Here is a 15,524-nt window from a genome sequence, read left to right as displayed (position 1 = left end):
AATTTTCACTTGAAAGCTTTAATGTTATCACTGGCAATGAATAATGTCAGTTTTCCTTCAAGTGAAAAGTTCACCTCATTCATTCTTAGAAAATGCCAGAAACCCTAGTCTGAAAAATTGGAGTTTGTCTGTCATCTGTTCCTTTATTAAAGAATGATGTTTCATTAAAAAAAGTGGCTAGTTCAGCTTGCAACTAAGACAGTCACATAGGTGCTTTTCCTTGGCATGGCCACTGTATTTCAGTGTGCAGGAGGTGCTTTAGGGTATTTGCCATTTCATCACATGAAATAATAAAATGAATTGAACTCAAGGATTGAGATATAATAAAATTAGAATGAAACAGGCTTTTTGTTTGTTTGTTTGTTTGTTTTAGTGCAAGTGTGTGGCAGTGAAGGATACAGTGATTATTAGCAGAGTTTGGTGCCATGGCCTTGATTTTTGTATGGGACCAGTAGTTTTCCCATCATTGCTTTTGTACCATCTGTGCCAATATCAACATTGTACAAATGGCAAAACATCTTAATATTATGAAATAATTTTCTCCTCACAGACTTCTGAAAAGTTCTCAGGTCCATTGGGCACCCTTTAGGAACCTCTGCTCTTAGGAAAGCAACAAGGCTGGGTATTCCCCATCTTACCACCCTTTTCAGCTGGGGCCCACTTTAAGCCAATCACAAATGCCATTTAATTGAGTCCTTGAGTAATTTTAGAAGATAGTGTTCCAGACATCTTTCTTCAATTCCCATGGGACTATGACTTTTAACAGAGTTCCATCTTAGAATGGCATTAGCAGTTTGTTTTTTCATGTTTTTTTTCATGTTTTCTAGGGACAGATATACCTAGTCACATCAGACATAGCTTGCCAATGCTGTCAAACTAATTTGCCTTAATCTAATTGTTTTTGGGAACTTTAGTATATTCATTTCATAAATATATCCTTTCACTCTGAAAGAATCAGAATAACAATAGTCACTCTTTCTGCTTTTGACATGCTTTGTAGTTCACAAAGCACTACCACATGCATCATCGCTTTCAGGCCTTACCCAATTCTGTGAAGTTGGAAGGATGGTATCATTATCCCCACATGAGCAAACCCAGGTTCAGAGAAGGTAAGCAGGTTGCTTAAGACCACACAGGGAGTGAGTGGCAGAAAAGAACTGAGATGTGGTTTTCTACATCCAATTTCCTCTGCTGTAGAGCACTATTTCTTTTATCAATTTATAAGGCATTTCATATTGTTCTCCATAGTCTGTGCAGCAGATTTCTGTTATCACTTCATATCATATGATGCCTGCACAGGCTGTTGACTTAAATAAAAATGCTGTGCAACTGAAGAAATGGCAACCACTCATAGGGGACATTGTCTCATTGAAGGCCAGATATTGCTCAGAATTCTAACTATGAAGGTTAATACCTTTTTAACCTTAATAAATATCAGCCAACCCAGGTTTGAAAGTTTCAGCTGCAAGGAGAACTGCATGAAACAATTTAAATAACCAATATAAGGCGAAACAATGCAGAGAATGTAGATTTGCTGGGTAATTGAGCAAGTTACAAAATAAAATTGCCAGACTAATTTATAATCATATGCTGGGAATAATACAAAAGACTGAAGTACATAGTGTAAATTAATGAAAAAGGGTTTTGAAGAATTTACAATACCAGAGGGTATTTGCATATTGTAAAAATTAAACATTCATTTATTATATTTCTTTGCAGTCATTTCTGGTCAAGAGGATTGAACTGAGCTTTCTAGAGTTAATTTTATTTAATGAGAATTTTAAAAATCTTTTTAAAAACTTTGTTAGCATTTTCAAAAAACTGAAAATTATAGAGAATAATGATAAATATCCATGTACTCACCATCCAGTTTTATCATAGTGTAAACATTTTGCTGTATTTGCTTTTCATAAAGAAATGAAATATAGAGACAATTGAAGCTTCTTGTACACTTCTTCCTGAGGCTATGCCTATCACTTTCCAGGGCTAATTATTATGAATTTAGTGCTCTTCATTTCCATGTAGGCTTTTTTTAAATTAGAGAAGTTGTTGGTTTTATAGAAAAATTATGCATAAGATACACAGTTCCCATTTACCACCCTGTTCTTAGCACCTTACATTGTTCTTAGCACCTTACAATTGAGGAAAGGACATTTTTATAATTGTGCTATTAACTATGGTCCATGGTTTTACTTAGGGCCCACTGTTTGGTTTTGCAGTTTCATAGATTTTTTTAAGGTTTTTATTCTAGTAACATATGTACAATTTGATTCACAGTGTTGTCCTACTATCACCACCATTCATTACCAAAACTTTTCCATTATTCCGAATAGAACCCTTGTTCATAGTATCTTCTTAGGTCTTTTTAAATTTTTCCTGTGGGATTGATAAAAATGCCCCCCTTTTTGTTTCTGATTTTAATCATTTGTATTCTCTCTCTTTTCCCTTTGTCTGTCTAGTTAAATAAAGATCTGTCAACTTTATCGATCTTTTCAAAGAACCAACTTTTGGTCTTGATTCTCTGGTTTCTTTTTTTTATTTTTTATTTATTTATTTATTTTTTATTTCTCTATTTCATTTATCTTGGCTCTAATTTTTGTTATTTCTTTCCTTCTCCTTATTTGGGTTTATTTTTCTGTTCTTTATCTAGGTCTTCCAGTTTTGAGTTTTGGTGTCTGATTTGAAAATCTTTCTTCTTTTAATGTACATATTTAGAGCTATAAATTTTCTTGTCAGCACTGACTTTGTGGCATCCCATGTTTTGGTATGTTTGATTTTCTTTTTCATTTGCCTCAAGATATTTGCTAATTTCTCCTCTGATTTCTTCTTTAACCCATTGGTTGTTTAGGAGTATGTTGTTTAATTTCCACATATTTGTGTTTTTCCATTTCTTCCTCTGTTATTGATTTCTGGCTTTATTTTATCATGGTTGGAGAGAGATATTTATGATTTAAATATTATTACATTTATTAAAACTTATTTTGTGACATAATATATGGTCTGTTCTGGAGAATGATTCATGTGCGTACAAGAAAAATATATATTCTGTTGTTTTTTTCTGAAATGTTCTAAAATGTCTGTTAGGTTTAGTTGGTTAAGAGTATTGTTCACACGTGTTTTGTTATTGATCCTTTTAGATGTTCTATCCATTACTGAAAGTCTTGTTTTAAAGTTTCCTAGTATTAGTGTAAAACCATCTATTTCTCTGTCCAAATAATCAATATTAGCTTCATATATTTTGGGGCTCTTGCATGTATATTTATAATTGTTACATCTTCTTGTTGAATCAATCCCTTTATCAGTAGGTATTGTTGATTTTTGTCCCTCATAACAGTTTTTTTACCTAAAGTTTATTTTATGTAATGTTGGTATTGCTACCCTAGTTCTCTTTCGGTTGCTACTTGCGTGGTATATATTTTTCTCCTTGTTTCACTTTAAGCCTACTTATGTCTTCGAATTTAAGATGAGTCTCTCATAAATAGCATATGGTTGGGTCATACTTTTTTTATACATTCTGCCAGTCTCTTCCCTTTCAATGGAGAGTTTAATTCATTTACACTTAAAGTCACTACTCATGGTTCAGGAGTTTCTTTTTCCATAATGATATTTTGTCTTTATAAGTCTTATACCTTTTTGACTCTTAGTCTTTCTGTTAACGCCTACTTTATATTTATTTAATTTTATTTTTCAATTGTATCATATTTAATCCCTTCTCATTTCTATCTGGATCTTTTTTCATGTATTTTCCTTGTGGCTATGATGTGGTTAAAACTTAACATTCTACAGCCTGAAGATTATTTTTTCAAAGTCTTTGTCTTCTAGTACACAGTTTTGTCTTCTTCATTGATGTTTTCTGGATTTTTATCTTTTCCCTTTGGATGGGCCATTGTTTCCTCGATCGTCTTGTACTGTTTTGGTATACACTGTATATTTTAATATTAACATATTGGTACTTAATATGTAATCTCTGGGATTTATTCCCTGAAATTGAACCTGGCTAGATAGGAAATCAATAGACAGATCTGGAACCTGGCAGAAAAACTGCCACCATTATTGCGTGTTCTTCAGTACCCCCAAGATGGCTGCTGGAAGACCTTCACAAGAAATCCCATTAGGGATGAGATTTCCTCTGGAAGCTGGGAGAAGCCCCAGATAGTCTACAGGGGCCTTATCATTGGACCCTCCCGGGGAATTGACAGGTGGAGTAATCAATCAAAACAGCAAACAGCTTATACCTCTCCGCCTGCCATTAGCAAAGGGGCAGAATAATTATTGGTTTAAAAGGTAAGCGGGAAAGCAAACTGGCCCTGTTCTGGTGCCTGTCTCCTTCCCTTTGCCTGTTCTTTTCCTATTCTGGCTGCCTTCACCGCTTGGATCAATAAGCAATTTAGTCAAGAACCTAGGCAAAATCTAGTAACATACTGTCTGTTTCTTCAGTTTATATGCTGCTGGTGATATGATGGCGATTTTAACGAGTGTCATGAGCTAACAAAACCAAGCAAACCTAAGCAAAAAACACCTTTCCCAGTATTTGCAAATTGGCTTTGTGTTGGCTAGGTGCCCCCTATCATAGTTCAACTCTCCTATCAGGAATGTCAGCCAAGGGAAATGTGAAGTTCAGGGCCTTTCCTGTCTTTTCTGGCCCTGTGTTTTGTCCTGGGCTTGTGCTTGCTAGTGGCCTTGCACACATCAGCCTTGTTGTTTACCTGACTTTGAATGCCCCCTCTACTTCCTTGGAGTCAGACTTCTCTGTCTTGGTTTTTCAAATGGAGGATATTAAGGCAGGTAACCTTTGCCCCAGGCTGCTTGACTTAGTTGTTTCTTACTCTGTTTTCACTGTCTTAAACTGCTTTTGCCTGCAGGGCAAATTCTGGGTGAGGGAACATACTGGAGAGGAGTTTGCCAAGTTAGTCTTTACCAGCTACAACAAGCCCAGAGACCCACAATAGGAGTGTCCAGCAGGGCCACCAGGAGCTTCTATGGCTTTCCAAAGCTGTGCTTCCTGAACTTGGCAAATGTAGCCCTTCACCAATCCTCTGCAGCTCTGAGGAAGCATATTGTCTTTATTTTTTTTTAAAGATTTATCTTTTATTTATTTCTCTCCCCTTCCCCGTGCCCCCCAGTTGTCTGCTCTCTGTGTCCATTTGCTGTGTGTTCTTCTGTGACGGCTTCTATCCTTAGCAGCAGCACCGGGAATCTGTTTCTTTTTGTTGCTTCATCTTGTGTCAGCTCTCCGTGTGTGCAGTGCCATTCTTGGGCAGGCTGCACTTTCTTTCGCTCTGGGTGGCTCTCCTTACGGGGCGCACTCCTTGCGCGTGGGGCTCCCTTACCCGGGGGACACCCCTGCATGGCAGGGCACTCCTTGTGCACTTCAGCACTGTACATGGGTCAGTTCCACATGGGTCAAGGAGGCCCAGGGTTTTAACTGCAGACCTCCCATGTGGTAGGCGGACTCCCTATCCATTGAGCCAAGTCTGCTTCCCCATTTTGTCTTTAATTCTCCTCAACTGCTTTTGTCCAATGACTGCCCTCAGAATAAGGCTTCCACCATTTCGAGTAGCTAAGCAAAGGCAGTGATACAAGAATTGATCCTGCACCCCCCATGTCTATCTAGAGGAGCTGTATATTTCTGTCCTTTTCTGGCACCAGCAAGCTACACCATGGGTTGGATCCCACTGCTTCTTGCAGAGAGTTGGGGATGGGTGATGTAAACTACTTAATCATGAGAGCTGTTTACTGTTATTTATGATGATTTCCCAGTCTCTTCTGCTTGCTATTTCCTGGATGCTATATAGTGTTCTTTTGGATTCTGGAGTTTCAAAATAGTTGATTCAGGCAGTTCCTGCCTGTTTAATTGTTTTTCTGGTAGAAGGATTGATTCTTGGAGCTTCCTACTCTGTTATCCTCTCACAATGCCCCTATTCATGCCTTTTAATATTTCAATATGTTTATTTGTATCTATAAACGAAATATTAGTACTTTTTTGTGTTTTAAATCTTTATAAAATTTTGTATCATTCTGTCATTTCACCACATTTTCCCTGTCAATGTTGCTTTTGAGATTTTCCATGTTAACATATTAATTCTCATTTAAGTATATAATATAAGCATTCCATTAATGAATATGCTATAACTCAAGTATACATTCTATTATTTTTGGTTATTTAAGTTACTTTCAATTTTGTTGTAAGATAAAGAAACATCAACAATAGTTTCTCTAGTGTATATAAGTAGAAGGATAATTTCTGGGTTGGGATGTGTGCTTCTTTAACTTTACTAAATATTGTCAAATTAATCTCGAGTGTTTTTGCTATTTTATTAATGTTTATTAATAAAACTATACATATTATATTAATGTTAAAATTTCTACTCATCCCACAAACTCTTGGTATTGTTTGATTGTAAATTTTAGTCTATTTATATAGCATTTCCTTGAAGTTTTACTGTACATGCTACTGAAAACTTCTGAGGATGAGCATCTTTTCTTGTGTTTACTGACTATATTTTCCTTCTGTGAAGTGTTTGTTGATATCTTATTTCTGTTTTTCTCTTTGGTTGTTAAGTGTCTTTTTAAAAATGGATTTATAGGTTCTCTTCTATATATGGATAATAATCATTAGTTATAAATGTTGAAAATACTTTATGTCAGTTTATGGTTTATCCTTAATTTTGCTCTTGTGTTTTCCTGTACAAAAGTTTTTAATTTGATGTACCATGTTTTTTTTTCTTGAATAAGAGATTTCTCTTACCTCCATGTTATAAAGCCATTTTTCTGTATTTTTCTTTTCTGTATTTAGATCTATTCAATCTGGAAGTGGTTTTTGTAACAAGTTTTAGGTAGGGATTTAATTTTTTCCCTATTTCCCTATCACTGATCTGCAGTTCTACCTTTGCCATATGTTCAGTGTCAATGTTGGCATAGATCTATTTCTGTACTCTTTATTCTGCTCCATTGGTTTACCTGTCAGTCTCTGCCCTGTGCCATACTGGTTTTTTTTTTTTAAGATTTATTATTTATTTATTTATTTCCCTCCTCTTGCGGCTGTTTTTGCTGTCTGCTCTCTGTCCATTCGCTATGTGTTCTTCTGTGTCTGATTGTCTCCCTTTGTTGCATCATCTTGCTGTGCCAGCTCTCCATGGGTGCAGGCTGTGAGCTCTCTGTGGGGCACAAGCCAGCTTGCCTTCACAAGGAAGCCTTGGGACGCAAGCCCCGGACCTCCGATATGGTAGATAGGAACCCAAACAATTGAGCCACAGCCACTTCCCTGCCATACTGTTTTAATAATGACAGTCTCTGTATTTGGTGGGAGAAGTCTTCTACCTTTCAATTCTTTTTCAAAAGTATCTTCATTTTTCTTGGCTCTTTGCCCTTCTACATGAGTTTCAATTTAAATAATTAAGCTTCATGGAAAACCCTCTTTGAAAACTTTCAGGAATTATTTTGAATTGACATACACTGAGATGAATTCATAATTTAAAAATTAGGTTCAGCATTTATTTTATGAAATTTATTTTCTCATTAACCATTTATTGACTGAGAAAAGAAGTAAAAATAATATCTTTATTGCCTGAATCATTCTAGAACTACTGTATGATCATTTACTAATTTGTATAAGATTTATACCTCATTTACTTCCATAAATATTTTGAAAAAGCTTTTTAAGTTGCACATAAGACACAGAACAAAAAACATAAAAACATGATTTAATTCCTGGTAAATAGAGCAGAAAATGTAGTGGCACCCTTTAATTATTGCAGTTTGCACATTTGTTCAGATCTGAGATGATAGCTAAGGCAAAAATTTTAGCATATTAAATTGGATGTGATTTCATTATTTGTAAGAGAAAATATCTTGAGAGTGTAATAGAAATTATAAGCAGGAATATTTAGTTAATTTGAATAATATATAATATAATTTGAGAGTTATCACTAGGAGTAATGTTTGTGTTGATAGCCTGCCTTATTTACTTAAAATTCATGTAGTGGCATAAACATCTCAGTCCATGTACCATTAACTAGAAGTTTTTAAAAATTCAGGATATGAGCCTCACTTCCAGAAGTTATGGTTCATTAGATTTTAGGAAGGGCCTGAGAATCAGCATCTTGAACTTTTACAGTGGTCCTGTGATCACACTTTCAGAAGTAGTGCCACAAGCAAACAAACAACAACAACAACAAAAAGCCAGTTATGATTTTATTGTGGTTAGTTCAGTATTGTAGACTTTTGAAAATTATTTCTGTCATCTGGTATTTCAAAGTAGGGTGGTTAGAAATTTTCATTAAAAATATTTTTTAATAGAAAGTGTGATAAAGCCAATCATTATTACATATAGCGGTAGCTAATTAAGTTGTCAGCCCTGTAGTCTTTTCCACTCTAGCCTAATACCTTTATTTCCTTTTTTCCATAACCTTCTTAACTCCTTCACTAGTTTTGGTAGCTTAATATAAATGTCTTAATAACTTGCACCTGGGGTTTATTGGCACAGCTTCCTATAACACAGTAATGGAAAGAACTGATAAAAGTTCTGAAAATATGCTGAAACTTTACCCCTTTGTTTCATTAAATGTGGCAAACACAGCATGTAATATCATAGGTACACACATTCTTGATTTGTAGTTCTCTCAAGAAGAACACATTTATTTTAGTAAGAATTGTGACATTTATAAGGATTGAAAAGCTTAAAAGGGTGTGCACAGAAATTGGTGGGACTTGTAAAACATTGGTTTACCAGACCTGGTTGATGGCTCATGAAGGAAAACTTTTGAACAGGAGCAGAGAGACTTAGTTCCCAGCTTGGTGTGTTTGCTTATATTTTGACATTTATTTGCTAAGACTATAGACGCTAGCCTAAACAAGTCCTACATAGCCTATTAGATGGCAAAAATGAATTAGGAAAGAAAATTACCATTTTTTTGCTCATAATTCAATTTTCTTTTTAATTTTTAACATTATCAAGGCATGCAAAGGTGGTAGTTTTTTCTATTATTCATTATTTTGAAAAGGAAAGTGAAGAACATGAAAAATACTGTTGCATCTGAGCATTATAATCCTCCCCCGAGAGAGCATTTAAAAATTCACAATAGAGATCTAAATTTTCCAAAAGCATAAGATTTAATTTTTATATCAAAAATATGATTTTTAGAATATGTGGGGAAGGTTGATAGTTATTTTGGCTCTAATGGGTTTTTTTCCTTGTAGTAGGAATTTTTTTTTTTTTTTGGATGTAGTGGAGATTGAACCTGGTACCTCATACATGAGAAGCAAGTGCTCAACCACTGAACCAAATCCACTCTGCAGTAGGATTTCATTCTTTGTGATTATTCTTTAATCTTTTCATGATTTTTAAGTGAAGGATTTCCTAAAATAACTATAAGCTGCTTCTAATTAGAATATAAAATTTACTAGCTTTGTTGTTGTTGAAAGGAAAAAGTACCAAAAGCAGGATAACTTAGTTAAGACTCTCTTTCTGACTCAGTGGACATTGTTAGTTTCTTGTTCGGCATCCGTTTCCCTTTGCTTCTTTCCTTATACTGTTCTTGTTTTCTTCATTCAGCTGCTGTGCTCCCCGGTAGACAAAATACTTAAGGCAAATCTGACTGAGCTCAGTCCCAGCTCCAGGAGCACATTTGATTTGTGTAAAGCAAATGCCATCTTCCTTACACCTCTAATTGTTTCATATGAAATAGGTCACATTACCCATTTAAGACGGATGATGTTAGGAGTAATGCTGCTTGTTCCTTCTTGAAAAAGACTTCTTATTCTCCCTGGAAGAACTTCCAGAACTGGGCTTTTTTCTTTCCTGCTGGCCCCTGGCTGCCAACATAATACCAAAAGGAGAACTGGCTTGAGTGCAAAGACTCACTGTAGATGACAGAGTAGAGAAAAGGGGGCATTTGGATTTAGTTCTTGAGGTCACTGCTCTGCCTTTGGATGAATCAATCTTGAAGTTTCCTGTGCCTCCAACGTTTCTGTTAGGTGACTCTATAAATGTCCTTATTGTTCAAGCATTTTAGTTTGGGAATAAGATAGGCATAATGATGTGTTTCATCACCTAAGCAGGTTGACATTGAAAAGCATTCCTAATTGGATCTCTGTTGTATTCCACAAACATTTTCTATATACTTACTATGGGAAAGGTACTTTCCAAATGCCAAGATTACAGCTTTGAAATCTCCTGGAGTGATGTAGGAATAAACAAATTACGTGAATGATATTGTGTAATAGCTAAGTAAAAATAATGTAGAGATACATTACTAAGGGTTCTTCCTCTTATGGAACTGAAAACATAGTAATCTTTCCTTTTTTTTGTCAATATGCCTACTTTTCCGAGTAACTCTCACTAGTTCATGACAGCAACATTTAGAATTGCTTTGATAAATGACTGATCTATCTATGGGCATGGATGTGTCACCAAAAGTAATTGGAAATTAAGTATCTCTAGTCCATCACTTAGGAAATTTTTGAAAACAATATAACTCTTTAATAATACAATGTAATACTTGTAATAAAGCAGTATAGTGACATATTAATATTAAGAAAAACATTTTTTTAATTTTAAGTAGAATTTTAAGAAACACTTTTACTTGGTGTATAGTTGCTCCCCCAGAGTGCCCTCAGATTGAAGGATTTGCTAGAAGGACTCACGGGAGTCCAGTCATTATACTCTTGGTGATGGTTCATTTAGCAAAAGGATACAAGGCAAAATTAGCAATGAAAAAACATAGCAGGAGAAATCTGGAGGAACCAGGCACACGCCTCTAAAAAGTAGACCTAACTGAGTCACACAGGACACAATTTATTCCTATAACTACAAACAATAGCAACACATGCCAAGTCTTTTCTCAAGCTCACTTGAGCCTAACAATTGAGGGTTTTTATTGGGAGCCTGTCATGCATAACTAACTGCAGTTTCTGGAACTCTGGATTTCTCAGAAGGAAAGCAGGTGTTTACCATAAATCATATTGTTTGCACAAACTACTAGACAAATTGGTACAGTTAGTTCGAGGCTCTGTGCGTGCAAAACAATTATCAATTAGAACACTCTAAAGTCCAATTACCAGGAACCAAGAAAGAGCTAGTCATGAAAATAGACCCATCAGGGAATATGTAGGCCCTGCTGAGGCAGTTACTCTTTCGTGCATACTTGCGTATAGAGTTTGGCTTTCTCTTTGATCTTCTTAACCCTGCAACTCCTAGTCTAATTAGAACTCATATCAATCCTTCTAAGTATTAAAATGCAAACCATAATTTTTACCTCAAATATTGCAAACTATTTCTTTTGTTGGTTTTGGATGCCTAAAACTGCAGGTGTCAGAATTTGATATGAATTAGCTATTTTACTTCTCAGAGCCTTTAATTTTTCGATTTTCTATAACCATAACTTTACCAATATTCAGATTATTATCAATTTTGTGGGTTTACCTTCTACAGGTAAACCTGTTGTTCCCTGTATTGTTCAAATAGAGAGAAAGCCATACCTCCACCAGTATTTTAAGTATTATTTGTGGCCAAACCTAAACCTTCTCAAATGGGCTTTTCCAACTGAGGGCTGGTAAAATACTTTTATATTATTTAGACCAGAATAGACAATAGAAGACTATTTTTAAAAGTTACACATTTTTTCCTCAATTATTTTATTGTACAGAGTTATAAGGAGTTATAAATTGATGTACTATATAAGAGTCTCCACAAATTCTAGGTCATTTTTATAAACCTCTCTTGCTGATAAAACATTTGTTTTACAATGTAAAAGCAGAAGACAAGGCATGTAGTTTAAAAAAAATCAAGTACAACTAGGATTGTTATAACAGTGTGGTGTAAATATGGAAAAATACATATCTTTATAGCATCATGATTTTTCCACTTTCAATGAAGTTGGTGAAATGGCACAGACTTGTCTATCATATGCTAGAGCCCTTTTATAAAGATGCTTTTATATTATGTTCTTATTCTAATGAAAGAATCAGTATAATATCTTCCATTATTGGCATTGGTATCAGTAATACCATTGGGGAGTACTTTTGCTAGGTGCCTTAGGGAAATCTTGAGTACTTTATCAATGACCGATTATATTTATGACCACAGACAATTAGTTCCTTAAAAGCAGTTATACACAACTGTCATGATTTTGTCTAAATTCTTCCTTTTATAGTGTCCTTTAAATTGCATTATTGACAAAAACTTCTGAGGCATTCTAAAATCTTATTAATACTTATGCCTTCTGGTTGTCCCCAACAAGGAACATTATAATTCCACCATGTTGGGTTTTTTTTTTTTCTTTTTCTCCCTACTGTGTGCATATTCATGGTATACAGTCAGTAGGTAGGAACACCATGGATAAAAATTGATATCTACATTAATTTTGTTCAGATTTTGACAAGGAAAATGAAAATGTGCCATGTGGGGTTTTACTTCAAATATTTCTATGTACCAAATCATCTGGAGGCATTTGATAAAATGTCTTTTCTTCTGCTCCCCTCCCTCTCAAAGATGCTTTTTCTCTCACCAAAAGATTTCAAAATGCTTATCTGGTTGACTGGATGCAAAGTCATAAAACCAAACCTTCTGAAGTTGCAAAACTTATTACCTGGAATGATGTTCTTTTGATAATAAACTTAATTTTCTAATATTTGCATTTTTAAGTGCTTCAAATTGTAGGATTAGATTTCTTATCTTTTACGCAAAAGAAGAAAGGTGAAGAATTTTCTTGTCTGTTTTTTTTAAAAGATTTATTTATTTATTTATTACCTCCCCCCACCCTTTCCCAGTTGTCTGTTCTCTGTGTCTATTTGCTACGTGCTTTTCTTCGTCTGCTTCTGTTGTTATCAGTGGCACGGGAATCTGTATTTCTTTTTGTCGCATCATCTTGCTGTGTCAGCTCTCCGTGTGTGCGGCGCCATTCCTGGGCAGGCTGCACTTTCTTTCGAGCTGGGCGGCTCTCCTTACGGGGCGCACTCCTTGCGCGTGGGACTCCCCTATGCGGGGGATATCCCTGCGTGGCAGGGCAGTCCTTGCGGGCATCAGCACTGCACATGGGCCAGTTCCACACGGGTCAAGGAGGCCCGGGGTCTGAACCGTGGACCTCCCATGTGGTAGACGGATGCCCTAACCACTGGGCCAAGTCTGCTTCCCTGTCTGTTTTTTGTTTATTATTATTATTATGGAAGTAATGAAAATGCTCTAATAATGATTGAAATGAATGAACATGTGATTATATCAAATACCATTGGTTGGGACACTTTGAAAAAAAAGATATTAGAATCTGAGAAGTTATTTTCTTGCAAATTCCAATTTATTAGAAATTACATACAAAATTCAAAGCAAGTTTTAAATGTAGAAAACATTTTAAACCACTCTCTCATTTCCTAAATAATAAGAAAAATACAAATATAGTTAGCCCTTCATATTTTCCTGCTATTCAACCTTCACAGGCAGCATTTTAAAGTAATGCTTTTGAAAAGAGAAAAATACCTCAAAGAAAATCTTTGAGGAACTCATGGATTGAAGGTGAGATGACAAAATTATTGATGTGTTGACTTCATACTCCAGTGACAAAGAAGATAATTATAGAGTGGTACCTAGAGTGATTTGTAGGTGAATTGGTGTTCCAAGACAGAGTGAAGATGCATTTGTGAGAGAGAGAGAGACAGTTGGAGGTGGTGGTGGTAGAGGTATTTTAGCCACATATTTTGGTCATATATGACTTAAAAAGTATGAATTTCAAGATGACAATAAAAAAAAAGAAATTATAGTAATCAAGATACAAAATGATTAAGGGATTGAAGAAAATTTCAGCTGAAAGGAAATGTGAAGATTAAGTATAAATTCTAACAGTCTTGTTGACAAGTTGATGAGCACATTTACAGATGAGAAATGCATAAGGAACAAAAGGATGACTTCAACAGTTTTGTGTAAGAGCCAATGTTAGGTCTGTATTAGAAAAAATAAAAGTAGCATTTTAGCAAGAAAGTTTCTGCCAGAAGAAAAAAAGTGATGCTTTGCCAAAATTTCCTCTGAGGCTTCCCTGAAAATGGCCTACTTTTCTTTTATATGTGCCTTTTTGGGGGTAGTCTCATGCTTTTGGTATTTAACCTTTCTTTTATTGTAGAGGGAAATGAGATGAGAATTAGGGAGGAGAAAAAAATGTGTTACCATTTTTGAAGTTAGACTGAGTGCTGTAGATTTGTCTGTTTGCTATGTGTAATAAATTTCATTTTGCGATGATAAAATGGATATTCAAGTAGACTAGAGTCTTTTCTTAATTCTTGTTTTGGGAAAATAACTATTACTTATGTGCTAGTCATATTATCTGTACCAAAGCTGGAAAAACACTGAATTTTAAGTCTGAAAATTCAGATTCAATTCTAGTTCTATTAGCAGCTTTTTGACTCAGATCAAACTATTTATTCCTTAGGTTTAAGGGTATGGTTGTAAGCATGCATGGGAGGCTCTCCAAGAAATAGAACAGCTTTTGTAGAGAATATGGAAAGTACCTAAAATGCTGAGGGCATAGTACTGCTGTTTTTCTGATACACTTATTATGTTTCTGCTTGAAGGCAACCATAGACACTGAACCAGTGATAAACAATATAGAATAGTGGGATGTGGCAAAGTGGCAAGTGAATGCTCAGGCTAAAGGTTGTAGTTCTACTCAGCTTAAAGGAAGTATTGACATGTGGAAAGTAGGTCTAGTTTTGTGAGAACCTCCAGTGTTGTGTGGTTTTTTTTTGTTTTTTTTTTAAGGAGAAGGTTGAAATTTGGATTTTTCAGTGAAATTTCCCATTTATATTTATAAGCAATTGACCAAAAATCAATTTTACCACAGTGCTGTGACCCAAACAAAATAAGCCTGTGGGTCTGTTCTGACCTGTGGCTGCTGTTTGGGACTTCTGCTTTAATCTCTTTTTCACGGGTATCTGTTGAGTTCCTTTTAAGCTGCACAACATTGTCCTAGACTGTTGAATGATATTCTGGTAAATTCCTAGTATCTGTATTTTATTTAGATTAGATTTGAACTTTTACATAATTAAAAAAATTATTTTATCATTCTTTGGGTTAAAAATAAAGTTCTTAACAACATATATACTATTTAAGCATAGGAAGAACTAAAGAGGAAAGGATGATTAATTTCATTTCCTGAATTTGATTGAGTCTTTGCCTTCAACCATGAACTTTGTCTTCAACTTTTCCTACTGAATTTCCTAAATAAGCAAGAAAAGATACCTTTGGGAGGTTTTGTGGATTCTCAAAGGTGAAAGATGATGACTTTTCCTAAAGCACTTTTCTTCAAACTAAAATTAATACTCGTCTATTTAATTTATGAATTGTGTGTGTATATATATATATATATATTTAAATATGTTTCTATACTCATGGTTATCAGAGTTAACTATTGGCAATATATTTTACATTTAAAGAATTTGGATACTACAAACTCCTTATTTGTGTGATTCAAGTCCTTCTTTGTTTCTACTTTCTCTTTTCCCCCCTCTATTCTTTGGCAGTGGTGTAGCAAATTAAGGAT

The 15,524-nt window shown here is 35.0% G+C and overlaps 1 protein-coding gene across 2 annotated transcripts in view; it reads left to right on the top strand.

Annotated features, from left to right (window-relative positions):
- The window catches only part of IMMP2L (inner mitochondrial membrane peptidase subunit 2), a 1,033,857-nt gene that overhangs the window by 379,256 nt on the left and 639,077 nt on the right, over nt 1-15,524 (top strand). The window lies entirely within an intron of this gene.

The sequence above is a fragment of the Dasypus novemcinctus genome, chromosome 5 (genome assembly GCF_030445035.2).
Source record: "Dasypus novemcinctus isolate mDasNov1 chromosome 5, mDasNov1.1.hap2, whole genome shotgun sequence".
In the NCBI taxonomy this organism is placed as follows: domain Eukaryota; kingdom Metazoa; phylum Chordata; class Mammalia; order Cingulata; family Dasypodidae; genus Dasypus; species Dasypus novemcinctus.
This window is presented reverse-complemented; position numbering and strand designations above follow the sequence as displayed.